Genomic DNA, 19,370 nt, shown 5'->3' on the forward strand with positions numbered 1-19,370 from the left:
TTTTGAACAGCTCAACTTCAAGGGCCAATCAAGTAAATTTAGGCCCCAAATGTGGGAGTTTTTTTTAAAGGGGTTTGAAAATTACCAAGAGAAGGACCTGAACCGAAACTTTGCATCTGAACATTCTTATACATTGTGGAGGCGAGAGAGCGAAATCCAAACCCAGAACCAAATTTTCTTCTTGTGTCTTCATAATGGGTCAAGTCAAAACGCTGGATTGGAGCAGCACCACAGAACACTATTCATCTCATGGGATTTTCAATCTGCCCCATTTTGAGCATAATTCTTTGATACAGAGCCTCTTAATAGGCTGGTTCTAATGCCAGGAACCTAGCTATTCAAGGGTTTAATCAGCTGAAACTGCCAGTGTTTTATGAGTTAACAATTAAATGCTGTTTCTAGTATGCTGTATTGTGACCACCCCTGGCGGCTGCTGATTCCACAGCTGATGCCACTACACACATCAGGAAGGAAATGAATCAGAGGCATGGGAACATAAGGCTCTCTTAGCACCGCCACTGCCAAATGAGTAAGAGCTATTCTACTGAGGAGAAAAATGCTATCTTGTAACTTATGACAATGGAGATCATAGGTTTTATCTACACTTACAATGCTACATCACTGCAGCATGTCAATGAAGACACTACCTGTGCCATTGGTCAGCAGTCTTTGGCTCCCTGCCTATCAGGGTCACGAGATATTTTGCTGATGTTGACCATCCACAGGCACAGCCCCCACAGTGCACCGTTCCCAGCCACTGGAAGCTTCAGGAAGCAACGTAGACTACAGGGCCATGCTGGCCGCCACTTCTCACAGCTCCTATTGGTCAGGAACCACAGCCACTTGGAGCTGCAGAGGGCCATGCCTACAGACAGTCAATGTCAGCCAACTGTTTCACGGCCTGCCAGTGGATTACCCTGCTGGGACAAGAGCCAAAGGTAACTGACTTCTAACCTATTCTAATGAGAAAACTACTTCCATTGGCTCAAGTACTGTACCTTCTCAAGAGAAGCACTTCCATCGAAGTAACACTGACCGCACTGAGCCAGTCAGTGCAACTGCTTCACTACGGGTGTGGATTTGCTACACCCCGAGCGACATAGCAAAACCTACATATGTTTGTTGTATCAAAGTCTAAATCATTGAAAACTCTTCAGATATTTGACAGACACCCCATGGGGCCAAAGCTTAAATGCTAAGGTCAGCACTGAGGTCAGTGCAAATTCCCCAATTATCACCTCTAATATCATTATCTCATAGGCATTAACCTTCCCTTCCCCCTGCCCCCCATCTCCTCTCTGTTCTAAAATCTGATTTGTCTATTTTATATGTGTTCACTTTTTTTGATTGTATCTCTTTGGTATATATGGTCATGCCAATTTTTTTCCACAATTTGATCTGAGGAAGTGGGTCTGGCCCACAAAAGCTCATCACCTAATAAACCATCTTGTTAGTCTTTAAAGTCCTGCATAGTCCTGTCTTCTGTACTTTTAGCAGTTATTGCTTACTAATATTTGTACATCAGTTTACAATCCGTGATCAGTATTGTGTCATGCTTATTTCCTTTGAGACTAATTCAGATAATAATCATGGAAAGCATTTAAGTTACAGTTTTTAATCAAGATTTCTAGGGATTCAGCATAGTATCAGGTGAAAAATAATAATGTTCGGATAACTGTACAATAAGAAAGAAAGATATTACAATTATTTATTTACATATGTAATATGCACATAAGCATAAAATGATAAATTGTCTAACACCATGAAACCAAATCACAACTTAAACGGTTGTTACATCAAAATTCTGTTCCCAGAAATCAAGTCTAGCCCAGCATGGATCTCTGAAGACAGCAGAAATTTGGTAAGTACTGTCTTGAAGAATTAAATCAGTCTTGGGTTCTACCACAAAATGAGTTACCAAGAAGAGAAAAAAACAGTCCCTACCACAAAGAGTATGCAGCCTAAATAGTTACAAACAGACATTGGTAGAAGGTGCAAGCTATGGCAAACCAGCAAAGTGATCATGGCACCAATAGGTATCTGTTTTGTCACTTACATTTTGATTGTACCACACTGTACATCCTCTCTCCCTCTCCCTCCAGGCAATCCCCAGTTTCAGCTCAATGCACCCTTCCTTTCCAATGGTAGCCATTTCCACCAGCACAAGAACTTTTCACTCATAAGACTATATAAACTTTATTATATATTTTAGAAATGTGTGTCTGTCCATCGTCTGTCTGTTTGTTCAAGAACTCCTCCTAAACAGTCAGAGCGAGGACCACCGCATTTGGAATGCAGTTTCCTCTTATCATAACTTGAAGCAAGGTGAGGGTTTGGTTGTGCCAAGAAAATGGGCTGTGCCTATAATGGGATTGTTTTCCCTAACACAGAAAGGGAGGAGTCTAAAAGGAGGAACAGTTATGCTCTGCAATAACCAAAGTGGGGCAGCAAGTGCAAGGAACAGCTATACTGCAGAAGGACCACAGTGGGGTGGCCACACCTGTGTTGCCAGGGAAAAGACATTTAGAGCTATTATGTTAAAGATGGAGTCTCTTTAGATTCCATCTTGTTTTCCTTCTTCTCCCTTTGTTACCCTTTTCCCGCCAAAACCTAAGTGCACACGGTCCTCTGCTATGTGCACCCCGCACTATAGCTTGCACTCAGTCCAAACTGTGCACTGGGCACTCAAATGAGCTGCACACCGCTCAGAAACTGTGCATCCCTTCCTACTGGAGTGTTGCACACGGCACCATTTGCTGCACACCACCCTTACCACCCTTTTCCCGCCTTGAAGGGCTTATAAGCCCTGACCAAGGAGAGGTTCGGGTTCGCCACTGTCCGTCCGTATTGTAGCCTGTCAGTCACTGTTTGCCGTCCCAAGTCCTGTCAGTGTTTGTTCGTTCCCCGTGGCGCTCCATTTTGGTTTGTGGGCTCGGGTATAAGGATTTTGTTCGAACTGTGGGAGAGAATGAGAGCATCGCAAGTGTGGGAACGCCCCACTTAGGGTACGTCTACACTACAGCGCTAATTCGAACTAACTTAGTTCGAATTAGTTAATTCGAACTAAGCTAATTCGAACTAACGCATCCAGATTAAAAAACTAGTTCGAACTAGCGTTTTGCTAATTCGAACTAGCATGTCCACACAGAGTGGACCCTGAACCGGGCTTAAGGATGGCCGGAAGCAGTGCTGGCAGGGCATCAGATGAGGACTTAGAGCGTGGAGCTGCTGTCTCAGGCTAACCGAGGGCTGTGCTTAAAGGGACCCGACCCCCACCCCGGACAGACAGTTCTCAGGGTTCCCCGCTTGCAAAGCAGTCCTGGCTTGGAGTGCCCAGACTACCCACACTGGGCACATCACACCACTCGACCATCAGCCCGGCTGCACTTGCCGCAGGCTGCCATCTGGGGAGAGGGGGCAATTGGGGGGCTGCAGAAGAGATTCCACGCCCAGAAGCCCGCAGAGCCAGCCCAGTCCTCCCCATCGGGGGCTCGTGCCCCATTCCTCCCTCACCTCCTTCCACTTACCCTTCCCTAGCCCCTCTTCTTGATGTACAAAATAAAGATAACGTGTCTTCCAAAATGGAATCTGTCTTTATTGAACAAAACTGGGGGAGACTGGGAAAAGGAGGTGGGAGAGGGGAAGAGAGAGGCTGGGAGAGGGGAGGGCAACTAAAATGATCAGGGGTTGGGAACAGGTCCCATATGAAGAGAGGCTAAAGAGACTGGGACTTTTCAGCTTAGAAAAGAGGAGACGGAGGGGAGGGGGACAGGATAGAGGTCTCTAAAAGCATGAGTGGGGTGGAGAGGGTGCATACAGAAAAGTTCTTCATTAGTTCCCATAAAGAAGGACTAGAGGACACCAAAGGAAAGGAATGGGTAGCAGGCTTCAAACTAGTAAGAGAAAGTTGTTCTTCACAAAGCAAAGAGTCAACCTGTGGAACTCCTTGCTGCAGGAGGCTGTGAAGGCTACAACTAGAACAGAGTTTAAAGGGAAGTGAGATCAAGTCATGGAGGCTGGGTCCATGGAGTGGTATTAGCCAGGGGGTAGGAGTGGTGTCCCTGCCCAAGGTTTGTGGAAGGCTGGAGAGGGATGGCACGAGACAAATGGCTTGGTCACTGTCTTCGGTCCATCCCTTCCAGGGTCCCTAGGGTTGGCCGCTATCGGCAGACAGGCTACTGGGCTAGATGGACCTTTGGTCTGACCCAGGATGGCCATTGTAAGCTCAGAGCTCAGGGTTGGGGGTCTCAGTGGACCCCTTTGATTCTCCTGCACACCTGCTCCTGGGTGGCCAGGCTGGCAGCTCTCCTGCCCTAGCCGGCCACTTTCCTGTGCCTAGTGCGGAGATCGAGGACGAGGTCCACGATGTCTGCACTAGCCCAGGCGGGTGCCCGCCTCTTGCGGTCCCGGGCAAGCTCCCGGGAGCCGCCAGCCTGGTCCCGGGAAGAGGTGGAGGGCTGGGGGGCATCGGGTGGGTGGCTCGATCCGTGCCAGGTGCAGGGTCTGCTGGCTGGGTGCTGGCAGGCTTTCACCTGGCACGGGCACCGTAGCCAGCCTTTGCCCCTTTAAGGGGTCGGGGGCCGGGAGGGGGGCAGAAGAATTTCCCTGGTGTTGGCCAGAGTGGCCACCAGGGAAACCTGGGGAGGGCTAGCCTCCCACTAGTTCGAATTAAGGGGCTACACACCCCTTAATTCGAACTAGCTAGTTCGAACTAGGCTTAATCCTCGTAAAATGAGGATTACCTAGTTCGAACTAAGCACTCCGTTAGTTCGAATTAAATTCGAACTAACGGAGCGCTAGTGTAGCACCTATGAAAGTTAGTTCGAACTAACGTCCGTTAGTTTGAACCAACTTTGTAGTGTAGACATACCCTTAAGGATTATTGCCTTCTGCCACATGGACTTGAACTCATTTACCGCTATCCTTACCTGCTGGATTGGACTGGAAGCCAAAGGGCTACCGAGTACCAACCCCAGAGGGAATCTACCCAACCCACTAGAGGCAAGATCCACCCGCAGGAGGGCCGTTCAACTGGACTACCTTTCCTTGTCAGCGAGGGACTCCCTGCCATTCTCCCCTAAGGCTTTACATTAGCCGCAGGGTAGAAGGTTGCAGGCATCAATCGCCGCCTGCCTCTGACACTGTAAAGTATATTCCCCTTTGTTGTATCCGGGACTTATCTATCTCCTTTTCTTCTGGGATAGGGTGAGTTCACGCTGTTGTTGTTGATGTATGTTCCATTGTTATATGGTTTGGCCCTAAACATTGGTCTAGCCTGTTTTGTGGTTACCCAATCCAACGGTGATTAGATACGTAACACCAGGCCGAATCTGGCTTCTGGGAGGGGGACACCCGGCTTTAGGCTGTGGGCTCAGACATTGTCATTAGCCTTAACTCCCACAACAATTGCTTACCTCAGTTCCCCAGGTAACACCTGTAAGAGAGTGGCCAGCTGGGATTGGGGGCTTGCATGTTGCTGGCCATCGGGCTGGGTAAGTGGCCCTCCTTCAGAGCCTCAAACAAAACCCCTCCCCCCAGCCCTTGGCCCCTGGGTAGAAGCACCAGCTCCCAGTGTCCCCACTACCTCCTCCTCAGGAAGCAGGGAAATGGGTGGGAGGAGCAGGACTCAGGCAAGGGGTTCAGAGCAGGGGCTGGAAGGTCAGGGGGGACTTTATGGGGCAGCCTGTGGTAGCCAGGGTGGCACTGCTTCAGCCACCACAGCTTCCCTGGGAGCACTCTGAGCTGGGCAGCACAGCTCCGGCTGCCTGGCAGTAGCCATGGGACAGGCAGCGTCACTATGGCCCCCCAGGAGATGCTGCCAGCCAAGCAGTGCAGCCACAGCCCCTCAGAAGAGCCACCACAAGAGCAGCACTACCATCACTGCTACTGGGGGCCCTGGTAAGCCCCCACTGACCTCCCAGCCCCCTCCCCAAAGGCCTCCACTCTCTGCCCTGATTCCTGCAGCCCCTTCCTCCCCACCTTGAGCCCCCTGAGCCCTCCTCCCTTGCCCTGAGCTCCCCACACATCTCCCAACCCCCTGCCTTGAGCCACCCACCAATCTTCACTCCGGCCCTCCTACAGTAACCTCCTGCCCTGAACTATTCCTCATCCCTAAATCCTCACTTCTGCACACACACACACCCCCACACACAGCCCTCAGCCCCTCCTCAGTCCCCACCCCCTGCCTTAAGCCCCCACATACCTCCCAACCTACCATGTCCTGACTCTTGTATCCCCCCCCTCCAAAAAAAAAGAGTTAAGGACCCGAGCAATGCTGGATACACCTGCTAGTGAAATAAACAAGGAGATGATTTAGTCTGCCAGCCTCTTGTCAGGTCACACAAGAAGTAGAACTACACGAAAGATTTCAAATAAACAGACTAGCTCAGTTTCTGAAGACAGGCACAGGAAGGGCATTGTATTTTGGGGGCAGCCAAAATACAATGCACAAATTGTGTCCAGAAAGACATGAACACAATTTGTGCAGTAAATAGAGCTATGACAGTTTATATCAGCTGAGGATCTTGCCCAATAAGACTTCCAAGATAAACTACTAATATTCTCACTGTGTACCTCTGCACTGAGGTTCCACACCAGTGCAAAGCCGTATGGAAACCTGTGTCAACCATGCAAACATACAGACTCCTTTTATGTGCACGACTATATAAGAAAAAGATGGAAACAAACTATTGAGGTGCAGCAACATAGCTAGTTAATAGTTTGGCAAATACAGATATTAAAAAGTATCTGATCAACTATGCAAAAGCCCAGAGATAATACATCATTCTCAGCTTCTGGAAAATAATACTGTGTAGAAGGAGACATGCCCACTATGCAATCAAACTGAATAATCCCTTTGGCATTTTACTTGTAAAGAAAGGATTCCACTGTACCCCAAAGAGGAGTTCTATATTACATATTGTTTTCATTGCTTGTTTGTGTAAGCAGGGGAATGGTCCCGCTATGTGGGGAACTTTCCTGGCTTCTATACCACCCCGGTGAAATGGACCAGAGAAAGGATCTGAGTCCCCGCTCCCACTTCCTTTACCCCACGGCCTCCCTGATCCTGAAGGCTCCCCCTCCACTCTCCTGAGTAGCAGAGTCCTTGAAACCCCAACAAGGCTGGGCCCCGGTTTCCTGGGGCTTAATCCCCGACCTTGCAGTCACTAGGGGCAGGAGTTAGGGTGTCCCCCCTCCGAGGTGCTCTCTTCACACTGGATGCTTTCTTGGCCCAGTGATCATTTCATAAGGTTCAAAGCAAATACAATTTATTAAACATCAACTGATTAAAGAGAAAAGAATAAGAAAAAATAAGAAAGGTTAAATGAGAACACACAGCCCTGCTCTGTAGCACGGGGACATCAAAACAGCAGTCTGCAGAGTGTAAGGACAGTTCACAGTCTCTTCCCTATAGGCCCCTTAGAGGCCCTAGATGTGCTGCAGAGGGGCTGCAGGCTAGACACGCTTGCTCTGGCAGTGACCACACAGCCTCCAGCTCTAAGTGGCCAAACTCCTCTCCCAGTCTGGCCTGCTGGGCCTCTTGGCTGGTGATATCTCCCTGCCCAGAGCCTCTCCCCGCACTTGCTGGTCCCAGCTTCAGGCTGTGCTGCTTTGCCAGTCTCCAGCTCCTTGCGTTGCTTCTCTGTCCTCTTTGGCTCTCTGAGCACTGCCAGTCTGCTGCTCAACACAGGTTCTGCGCTCCTTGGACTGTGTGTGCCTGGCTCTGTTGCTGCAAAACTGCCCCTCAGCACAGCTTGCACTCCTTAGGCAGTGTACGCCTGGCTCTGTTGCTGCAGGACTGCCTTTCCACACACTCCTCTTAGCTGTCTCTCAGCTCTCTCCTTGCTCAGAGATCCAGAAAAATCCCAGCTCACAGGGAGGACGGGCCCTGGCCTCTTACTTTCCTCACTGGCCTGTCCAACCTGTTAATCAGGCCGAGCTGGAGTGTTGGCTGCTTTCCATTTTCTCTGGGGTCTGTCAGTCTCAGGGCCCTGATTTCTCACGGATCCTTCCCCTTTTGATACTGGGAGCTAGCAAACTAAAAACTCCCACAGCGTTTTAGTAAGGGGCTAACAGTCCTCTTACATTTGTCTTCAAGGGTAGCATAATCCAGTAATCCAGTGCTTCAGGAATACAATACAACACTTTGGCTATGTCTACACTGCAGGCTTCTTGCACAAGAACAGCCATTTTTGCACAAAAACTTGCAGAGCGTCCACACTTCGAGCCCGTTCTTGCACAGAAAGTTTACAGTAGATCATCAGAAGAGAGGGCTTATTGCACAAGAGTTATTCTTCTCCCCACAAGAAATAAGCCTTTTTGCACAAGAGCTCTTGTGCAAAAAGGCTAGTATAGACAGGAACAGGCTAAAATGGCCATCAGAGCTTTCTTGCGCAAGAGAGTATCCACACTGCCATGGACACTCTTGTGCAAAAGCACATCTCTTGCGCAAAAGCACACGACAGCGTGCACAAAAAGTTCTTGTACTAAAAGCCTGCAGTGTAGACATAGCCTTTGAGCTCCTGTTAGCACCAGAGACCAGATCAGATCTCCTTCTGTAATACTAGATAATTCTTTTAGGACAAAAATTTCAAGCGTGGCCACTGATTTTAGAGTACTTCAGTTTTTGTGCTCTTTATTTGATATATCGTGGCCTGATTTTCAAATTCTGAGCACCTAAACATCATAGGAATTTCAGTTAGAGGAGCATGTGCTCACTGGGTCTGAAAAAAAAAATCAGGCTTTAAGGTGTCTCAAATAAGACATACCAAAACCAGGTTAATTATAAACACCCCCTTTTCAGGGGTGCTTTAAGGATTCGTTGTTAATATTATAAATGTTTTTTGAAGATGTAAAATATTGTACAAGTATCAATATCTTTTTCTGTAGTGGCAGTTTTTTTATATCATTTGTGGATATTTCAAGAAAAAAATCTTCCCATATTACTTCTAGAGAAAGTGGCACAAATGTTCTCTTTGCACCAAAAGCCATGCTACAGCAGACAGATAAACTGCAGATGCTTGTCCCACATAATAAGACTGCAGCTGGAATTAAGTATCAGTTTTTATTACTCAGCAGTTTGTGTTTACGTCAAAAGAAAGGGCAAAGAATGGAAACTAACCAGAATTTCACAGCTTTACGCTTTCCTTGAGAAAAGTCACAAATACCATGAAAGCCAACTCTTTTGCAGAGTAGTGTTTGTCAATGTCAATTTGGGGTATTTTCTTTCCTGAGATAAATGCAACAGAGAACAAACTACTTTCCAAGCTTACAGCATTGTACGTCTTATTTAAAAGGGTGCGTCTAAACAGCAAGGCTGTTAAATATCAGTTAATTCACTAGTCAAACAGTTGATGGAATTTCCATCAACTACTTGACTAGTCGATAGGCACTTCCGCATTCCTCTTTTTAAACATACAAGAACCCACACTGGGGCTCTTGTACATTTCAAAGGAGGAATGCGGAACTCCGTGTGCAGCCCAGGGCCAGCAGGAAGTGCCACTGACTCTGGGCTGCACACGGGCGTGCCAGCTTTGAAATGTACAAGAGACCCCAGCGGGGGCTCTTGTATATTTCAAAGCGGAAGCGCCCTCATGGAGCCCGGGGTCAGCAGGGGACTCAAGAGTCCTGCACTGACCCCGGGCTCCATGTTGCGCTGCTGATTCAAAATGCCACGCGGAGCCCAGGGTCAGTGGGGGACTCCCCAGCTGACCCCGGGCTCCATGCAGTGCTGCTCCTTTGAACACCACCTCCACATTTCAAAGCAGCAGCACCACACACCTGAGCCTGGGCTCATCTGTGCAGCGCTGCCGCTTTGAAGTACCCCTTCCTCTCCCCCACCCCGCCCTTTGCTGCTTCTATCTGATAGAGGCAGCAAGGAGAGGGGAAGGAAACGACTAGCAAATGCTTATCAGATAGTTCACTAGTCAACTAGTCCTTAACATCCTTACTATACAGCAGGGCTTAACTCAAAATAAGCTACACAAATTGAGCTACATCAATTGCATTGCTTATTTCACAATAACTTGTTTCAAAATTGGGAGCATCTACACAGCATTTATTTTGAAATAGAGCACTCTTCCTCTGACTTCTGTAACCCTCGTTGTACAAGGAATAAGGGGAGTCAGAGTAAGAAGTCCTCCCACTTGACAGTATTTCAAAATAACTGCCTGCTGTGTAGACATGGACTAAGTTATTTCAAAATAACACTAGTTATTTCAAAATAATGCTGCTGTGTAGACGTACTCTAAAGAGTTTACACAACGCACAAACAACAATTTTCTATCAAGCTCCAGGCTCTACAAGAGAGAGAGGACCAGAAATATCCTAAACATGTACTTGCATTTTCATTTCTAAACACAGACTAGTAAAGTAACCAGCAGCAAAAACAATACAAACGTCATTGGTGGGGTGCAATGACAGTGCAGGGATGGCACAAAGGAAAAATACTCCCTTTGTGATGAGGAGGCCAAACTACATGCTCATATAAGCTATCCTTTCTGTCCTTTAAAGCTTTAATATGAAACCACACCTAGTTAACATACATGAAACTAAATTCACCCACATTTTGAGTTTGGTTATACACCAGACACTCAGAGCAAAACATTGAAAATTTTGCTATGTTGCAGCACACATGCCAGCTTGTGATGTTTAGGTGCAAAAATTGGTTATTTCACTGCCAAATTCAACAGCAAATTGTAACTGATCCAGCTGAGTTTCAGCATTGGTTGGAAACTCAAATTGAAACTCATAATATAATAATGTGAAAGAATCAGAGTATGAATTATATATAAAGATGTGCTCAAGTTGCAAACATTTTCAGTTGATGACTAGACATCAACCCCCACCTACCAAATCTTGAAGAGAGTGTCTAAATCTCCCATTTTGCCATTACAGATCAAGAGGCCCACCCATTAAATTCTGGTCCTCTTTCAGGTTTATACTCCAAGAAGTTTGACTACAATGTTTTGGTTCACGCCAAGCTCTAGAATTAACATTAATGGGAGGAACTATTGAGGTGCTGGTTGCATCAGGTGTAAGGGAGCCAGGACTACCCTGCCGTGGCAATAAATGGTGATGTCTGCTTTGTCCACAGTGCGGATTTCTGGCCTGTCTCGAGTCTGGTGCGCCAAAGCACACAGGCATGGTCAAGGGAAGCAGTGAGAGTCAGGAAATGGTTTGACTAACAATGCAGATTAAGCATGAGACGCGAGACTATGTCTAGAGCACAGGACAAGCAATCTTGTACTGGTACTTCTGTTCTGATAAGCAAAAAGTACAGATGCAGCCATCTGTCAGCTACGCACATAGTTTTAAGCAACATCCTGAGCAGGATGTACCCCAAATAGGGGCACTGGGCATTTTACGTATCCTACACAATACGTAATCAATTGGTTAATATTATTAGAATGACCAAGTCTCACTTTGCTATAAAACAATCAATGGAAAGGAATGGGCAGGAGTGACCCACACGTCCTGCTTTATGTAACTAGAAGTAATTAGGCCCTTCACCCCGGCGACCCAGTGCATGGCGTTCCATTGCGTGGGAAGAAAAGGAACCACAACCTCCTGCCTGGTACTGTAGGTAGCATACGAGTGAAGTGTAAGTGAATTAGGCTTTATTATTGTATATAGTAGATCTTCTATTAATTGCTTTTGCATTGCTTTCTGCTGTAGAATGTATAGTATTTAAGGTTTAAATTGCATAGTAATTGTTTTTAAGGCTTGTAAAACTTAAACAACTGTATTAACTGCTGAAAGCTTGCAATAAATATGAAAGTGGTTAAGTAGCCCTCCAGTGTCCGGGTTTCCTTTGGATCTAAAATAAATCAAACCACACGACAATCAAGTACCAAAGTGTGCACATAATAGGCAAACTTAAAAGGCCTGATCCTCAGCTAGCATCAATGGAGCTGCTGAAGAGCTTGCCCAAAGTATTCAGACCTGCACAGGTGCAACAAACAATTCCGAGGTGCGTGTACCCAGGTCTCCTACCTGTCAGAAGTGCAGCTGGGAGATAGGGTTGCCAACATGCTACATGACAAAACCAAACATCCTTGCCTCAAACCCTCCACCAAGACTCCACCCCTGCCCCATCCTTTCCCTGAGGCCCTATCCCTGCCCATTGCCCTCTCCCTTTGTTGCTGGCTCTCCCCATCCTCACTCACTCATTTTCACCGGGCTAAGGCAAGGGGTTTGGGTGCAGTGAGGAGTGAGGGGTCTGACTGGAGGTGCAGGCTCTGGTATGGGGCCGGGGATGAGGGATTTAGGGTGAAAGAGGAGGCTCCAGTCTGGGACTGAGGCTTGGAGTGGGAGTGAGGAGTCTGAGAGCTCTGGCTGAGACTAGGGATAAGGAGTTTGAGATGTAGGAGTGTGGTCTGGGCTGGGACCAAGGAGTTCAGAGTGGAGGAGGGTCTAGACTAGAGCAGGGGGCTGGGGCAAGGTACAGACTCCAGGGAGTGCTTGCCTTAAGCAGCTCCCAGAAGCAGTGGCATGTCCCCCCTCCAGCGCCTACACAGAGGCAGCCAGGGGACTCCGCACATTACCCTCAAGTTCAGATTCTGCCGCTCCCATTAGCCAAGGAACTTGGCCAAGGGGAGCTCTGGGGCAGTGCTCACAGCTGTCTGGCTGAGCCTCCCCCTAGGACCTTCTGGGAGCCATGTGAGGCCAAGGCAGGCTGGGAACCTGTCTTAGTGCCACCGACGGGACTTTTAAGGGCAATGCTGTCGAAAGCCATGAGGATCCCTTTTTGGCCATGCATTCCAGTTGAAAACCAGGTATCTGGTAACCCTATTACGAGAGGATTAGGGAGTAAAACTGAGTGAAATTTTGACAAATAATTTAGTCATCCCCACAAAAAACAGTTTTGAGTCAATCAAAACTAGTCATGAATTTGACACTGTAGGCCAGCTGGTTTGGTCCTGGGCCCCTGGCCTGTGCTCCGGCCAGTAAATAAAGGTCCAGCAGCTCCTCTCATCCAAGTGCCCCCACCCAGGGCCTGAGGGCGGAGCAGACAGTAATGCAAATGCAGTTCCAAAGTCAGCGCAGCCCACACCCTGGTTCCAGGTGGGGCAGCCAAACAAACAGTTCCCAGAGTCTGTGCAGCCCAGGCCCTGGTTCAGGGCAGGGCAGTCACACAAACACAGTCCCCCAGACATGAACAGAGCAGGGCAAACTGCCACCCGGGATGTGCAGTGGCAGGGGGGGGTCACAGGGCCTCCCTACTCCACCAGGTCCCAGCCCCAGGCCCTAGCAGTGGCAGTGTTGGCAGCCACTGGGGTCAGCGGGGATCAGATCCGCAACACGCTGACACACTTTAAAGTTTTATTAGGTCAGCCTGACAGACACTGGCTTCTTCTGGGCCACTTCCTAACTCCCCCTCGGCATCTACCTGGCTCCAGGTCAGCTTCTGGTTCTCGGGGTCCTGGCAGATTGCACCCTGGGGTAGGGTAAAGAAAGTCTCCTCTTCAGAGCACGGGCCCAGCGGTCCGGACCAGTCCTCAGCTTCGGCCAGGTCCTCAGGGCCCTCCTTTGGCTTGGGCACTCACGGCAGACCTCTGCTTCCTCCGACTGAGCTCCTGGGCTGGACTTTTATGTTCCTGGCCCCACCCCTAGACCTCTGGGGAGTTAAAGAGGCAGGACCTGGCTCAGCCCACCCGGCTCGGAGAGGGGATCTTCCCCTTGGGGTCAGTGAGTGGCCACCCCTGCTCACTACAGACACACATCAAATAGTTGGGGAAATGGAGCTACATTTACAAGGTGACTCAAACTTAATCCAGCAAACAACCCAGAGGTGGTAGAGGCACTTATTTCAGATGTTGGAGAGCTGGGTTTAAATCCCCATGCTGGAGCAGGGACTTCAACCCAGGTCTCAAATAGCCTCACTGAGTTCCCTGGACTATTTGGGTATGAAAGGGCCGTCACCTCCTCTGCTCTAGTTTAATGGATCTAGCCCTTTATATCCTTTGATTTTAATTTTTTTTAAATCAATTTTAAAAGGGTAAAAAGGAACAAACAAAATGTTTTGTTCCACTCTAAACTGTGTTGATTTTTTTGATTTCACCAAAAATTCTGAAAAAAATTGGTTTTGGTTTGAGTTGAACTAATTTTATTAGTAGTATTTTCAGGAACTGTTAGTGAACCAAAAATAATTCATCCATTTGCCCTGTTTTATTAGGGAGCGCTCTGAGTGCTCAGCACTATACCACTCACTTGCTGTTTCTCATGAATAGCAGTGGCAGAGCAGAGGGAGCAAATGAAAAAAAGTGTCTGTTTTTTAAACCAAATCTAATAATATTTCAGAGAGAAAGTAGGATACGGAGTGAGGGGACAGAAGGGAAAGTATATTTGTATTTATTAATATCAATACAAACACATCCAGATGTTAAGACACTGAAAGAAGCTAGATTTGTTCCTTATCCTGACCTGTTTTCACCAATAGACGAAGTTTGCTGAGTTTCAATATCTCATTTTATACAATCTTGGTGCACTACACTGGCACTAATGCTGCTAACCCTGTCTCTCCAAATGAACTAACAAAGGGGCAGGAAGAGCTCTGTGATTATAGTACCAAGTGCTATTATTCATGAAGGAGGAGGCATGCACACACACAGGGATACAAGGATCTCCAGAAAAGCAAGGGAGTAACATACATGTGCAAAACACTTGGCTGTCCTGACCAGTCATACCCTTAGCTTAGTCAGACACAAGGAAGTTGTTTGTGAAATATCTTTTCAGTACAATTTGGGGACTTTTCAGGTGCCAACATAACTGTGACAGGTTGTGGTTTTCTTGACCCATGAAGGCCTTCTGATATCCATTGTCAGACAGGGCTCATCATACCATTAGCAGAATTTAATTTTCTATGTAACAATTCATAACATGGATTTTGCAAAGTCCTTTACAAACACTAAATAATCCTCACAATATCTCCTCTGAAGTAGATAATCCTTATTTCTAATTCACAATTTGTCCAAAGTCAGAGAACAAGTAACTTTCTGAACTAGAATTAGAACACAAGAATTCCTAGCTTTTAATTTTATAATGCACACAATACCAATTTCCCATGTCTTCTGAACTGATATTCACACTGAAAATTCAAAAAATGTGTGTGGGACGTTTACTTCATAGGAACGGATAGTGACTGTGTTATTTTTATTACCAGAAAGAGTATATCTGGAGTATGCACCTCCTCAATGTCCCATAGGATTCAGGCTGATTAAATCAATCTAATTTCTCTGCAGGTTCCTTATCCTCCTTAATTGTTCCCCACACTCCTTGGTAAACTAGTAGACCCAATAACTCACATTCTCTCTTTCATACATATTTCCTGCTCCTGATACAGTATTTCACGTTATCTGTTCTTATGACATTACCTACTTATTCTTCAAAATTTTTGATAGCCCCCCCCAATTTCCATTTTAAATGTTTATACCCATCCTCCCTCTACTTAGTTTCTGTTCCTTCATTGAGGCTGGATTTCCATTTTATGAACACATCTCTTTGGCTAAAACAACTCTTAGGAGTCACAAGACTCAAAACTACGTCTTTAAAAGCATCTTTAAAAGCACCCGCTATTTCTCATAATAGTGGGCATGCTATTCCAGTGTCCCTGCAACCCTCATTCCACGAGGTTTAAGGGATTTGTCAGAATAGTGGCTTATTTTGAAATTTGGCAAATTTCAGTGCCAAATTTCAAACTACACTCTTTCCATTTAGACTCAGAATAAGTTATGCAATTTGCACAGTGCAAATTACATAGCTTATTCCAACAGCAGGGTACTGTCTAGACATACCCCTAGTGCAGGGGTTCCCAAACTTTTTGACATGGGGACCAATAAAATCCATTCACGAACTTTTGGAGGACCAGTAATGTTCATTTGCATATTTGCATATTCATTAATCAAATGATGAATATTCAAATACGTTGTTTCTGGTCCTCCCAAATCTCCCATTGCCAGCTTTAGCAAAGCTCTTGGTATAGTCACCCACAATATTCTTGCCAGCAAGTTAAGGAATATGGATTGGATAAATGGGCTGTAAGACAGAAAGCTGGTTAGACCAGCATTTCCCAAACTTTTTACTTGAATTGGAATCCTTTTTTTTTCAGTTCTGCTTTTTGAAGCCCAAAAATAAAAATACATGAAAAACAAACTGAGAAAATACCAGAAATATAACATCTGGTATTTTCTCAGTAGGTAAGCTGTATTATTACTAGATGTATCCGTTTGTAGTTTCAAACTGCCTGGCTGGTAAATGTGCTCAGGCTGCATGAGTGTACCTACCAACCAATCATAGAATCATAGGACTAGAAGGGACCTCAAGAGGTCATCGAGTCCCCCCCCCCCACCCTCCCTCAAGGCAGGACCAACCAGATAGTTCGCAACTACTCCAGGGGTGGGGTGGGGGAGAAGAGAACAGTAGAATCCCTGTGCTGGATTGACTTCCCCCAACCCCCTTCTGGGTAGCCAGTTCTCCCCCGCTTCTCCTCCCAATCTCCCTTGGCCAGCCCCACTGCCTGCGTCCAGCCCTGCTTCCAGCAGCCGCTTCTCCCACCCCACCCATATCTTCCCCAGCCAGCTCCCTGCCCCCAACCTCACACCCCCCAGCAGCCCTGCTTCCACCAGCCCCCCAATCTCCCCAGCCTGCCCTGATTCCCCCATCCAGTGCTGCTTCCGGTGGCCAGCTCTCCCCTCCTCCTCACCCCAGAATCCCCTGGCACCTGCACCTTCCCTTAGCCCTGCGCCCGCCTGGTGCCTCCCTTTGCCCTCTTATCCCCTAATGCCCACCCCCTCACCACTCTCTGCCCATTCCCCTCCTGCCCCTCTGGGCCCTCGCACACGATTTGCTCCATCTTGACCTTCCTCATGCCCCCCCCTTCTTTCAAGCCTTCTCCCAGCACCTCCCCCTCCAGCCCCCAGCGCCCTTCCCCTCTCCCAGCATCGCCCTGTCCCCCTCCCACTGACACCGCCCCTCCCGCCCTTTCCCTCATGGGCTGCACTTGGCCCCCGGGCATTTGTCTCTCCTGCAGCCCTGTCCCTTGGTGCCTTCCCCTCCCTTCTCCTTCCGCGCTGCGGGGCCGAACCCGGAGCCAGCCAGGCCCCGCCACGTGCCTCCCGCGGGTTTCAAAACCCCGGGCCGTGACGTCACGTGACGTCACGCCCGGGCGTCCTCCCCGCCCATGTGCAACGCCGCGCACGGGCGGCAGGCGGCGAGGAGGAGCCGCGCGCGGCAGGGAGTCCGGGGCCGAGGGGAACGCTCTGGGGGCGGGGCCCGCTGCAGGCAGAGCCGGGGAGAGACCCAGCCCCACATAGCGCTGGAGCAGGGCCCGGCTCGTCACTCGCCGGCACTTCCGGGGGCAGGCTGGCTGGGGACCGGCATTTTTTTTCCGCGGACCGCTATCGGGCCGCGGACCATAGTTTGGGAAACGCTGCCCTAGTGCTTTAACCCTTTCCATGCAGAGGTATAGAGATGCCTTCTGTGACTCTGTGAAGGATAGTTAAGTAGCCTCCATGCTGAGTGAAAATAATTTTATGTCCTCACATTTTACATCAGGATTTTTTTTTACTAGCCATCTCTCATTGTCTCATGTTATATAACAGTGATAGGTGGATAAGAGTCCTTTATACACACACACACACACACACACACACACACACACACACACACACAATAGGACTGGCTACTCTAATGTCCACAGTGACACACTCACCTCTCAAAAAAGTGAGCCTATCTTCTCTGAAGCCCCAACTTATCCAACACAGCCTAGATGAGAAACTGGGCAGCCAGTCTCTTTCACTTTTGGTATTTTCAAGAGCTACATAGTATGATATCAAACAAAAAATATCCAACTCCTGCCTTTGTTCTTATCACTGTCCCCCTTCCCTTAAATAATCCTTACCAAACCAATGCAGGCTTGCAAACCTATGGACTAACTATAAGGACGCATGACTCAGATCAAAATCCTCTTTAAAAATAAAATAATGACTAATAACACATCATAAATACCCATTTTCAGCTAGCTAGTCATTCATATCAAAGTTTGAAATTTTTGAGGCTGATGCAGGGCTTCACGTCCACTTTTTTACTATTGCTGATGCTGATTTTGCAGCATGACTCATGGAACAAAGCTCAGTGTTTGTATTCACAAGTCATTTTCCCTCTGCTGTAACTCTAGAAAGGAGCAAAGACACTCTGAAAATGAGCATTTTGAAGAAGAAATGGTGCCACTGGTTGGCTTGTTTGTTTTTTCCAATTCATCCTTCAGTATCTAATACAGCATTTGTCTGAAGGAGCCAGGGCCAAGTCCCCAACTGGTGCAAATGAGAATAGCTCATATGACAGGTTGGGTCACAGAAATCCCCTTGAAACTGTCGCATGATGGGCTTATCGTACCACTGAGCCCATCTGCCTGTCTCTGGAGTGCCACCATGTCCTGCTAGGCCAGAAGCTCTGGCTTCCCCCAGTCAAGGCACAGAGTTAAGGTTACAGCTTCCAGCAGAGTAGCTAAGACACTGAGAACAGTCACAGCCACTTGACACAGCGCCTAGGTTCACAGCTCCAATGAGATCAAAATCCCAGATCAATCTGTCTTACTCTGTAAGTTTTACACAGAGCAAGCTCATAAAGTTTTCCCCTTTTATCATTGAAAGAGAGAGATGCACAGCTGTTGCCTCCCCTCCCCCCAGTAAGTTACACTAGGTTTAATAATAAACAAAAGTGATTTTATTAAGAATAAAAAGCATTTAAGTGGTTGCTTGTGATAATAGACAGATCAATGTAAGTTACAAAGCAAAATAAAACAAAACATGCCAGCTATGCCTAATGCACTCAGAAGTTGTTACAAATCATAATTTCTCACCCTAGTTCTTATTTCAGGTAAAGTTCTACAGGCCAGAACTGATCTTTTTCCTGACCTCAGTCTAACAGCTTCTCTCCACCCCTATGCTTAGAGTTCTTTTGTTTCCAGATGTTTTCATGTATCCTCTGGGGTGGGGGAATAGTCCAGGACTCTGTGAAGTCAGCTGAAGAACATCATTGTTAGTTTCCCATTCCTTACATAGAATTTCCCCAGGGCACAGTCTATTCTAAAGCATGTCTGATGTCACTAGCAATTTTAAAAAGTGAAGTCAGTGAATAAAGCCAGACCATCTATAGTTTGATCATGGTTTAATCATCTTCTGAACTTAGTTAATAAGTAGAAGAATGAAAGGTTTTGAAATTAGTAGTTCATGTTTAAGAGGAACACTTTTTATCCTTTGTTATTTCAAACTGTCTCATAGGCAATTTGAGGGTGAACTGTTAGGGAAATGTGACATTTCATACAGTTAACAGTCTTTTACTTAGTAAACTTTAGATCAGACTCATGAAAC

This window comes from Pelodiscus sinensis, chromosome 6 (assembly GCF_049634645.1).
Source record: "Pelodiscus sinensis isolate JC-2024 chromosome 6, ASM4963464v1, whole genome shotgun sequence".
Taxonomy (NCBI): domain Eukaryota; kingdom Metazoa; phylum Chordata; order Testudines; family Trionychidae; genus Pelodiscus; species Pelodiscus sinensis.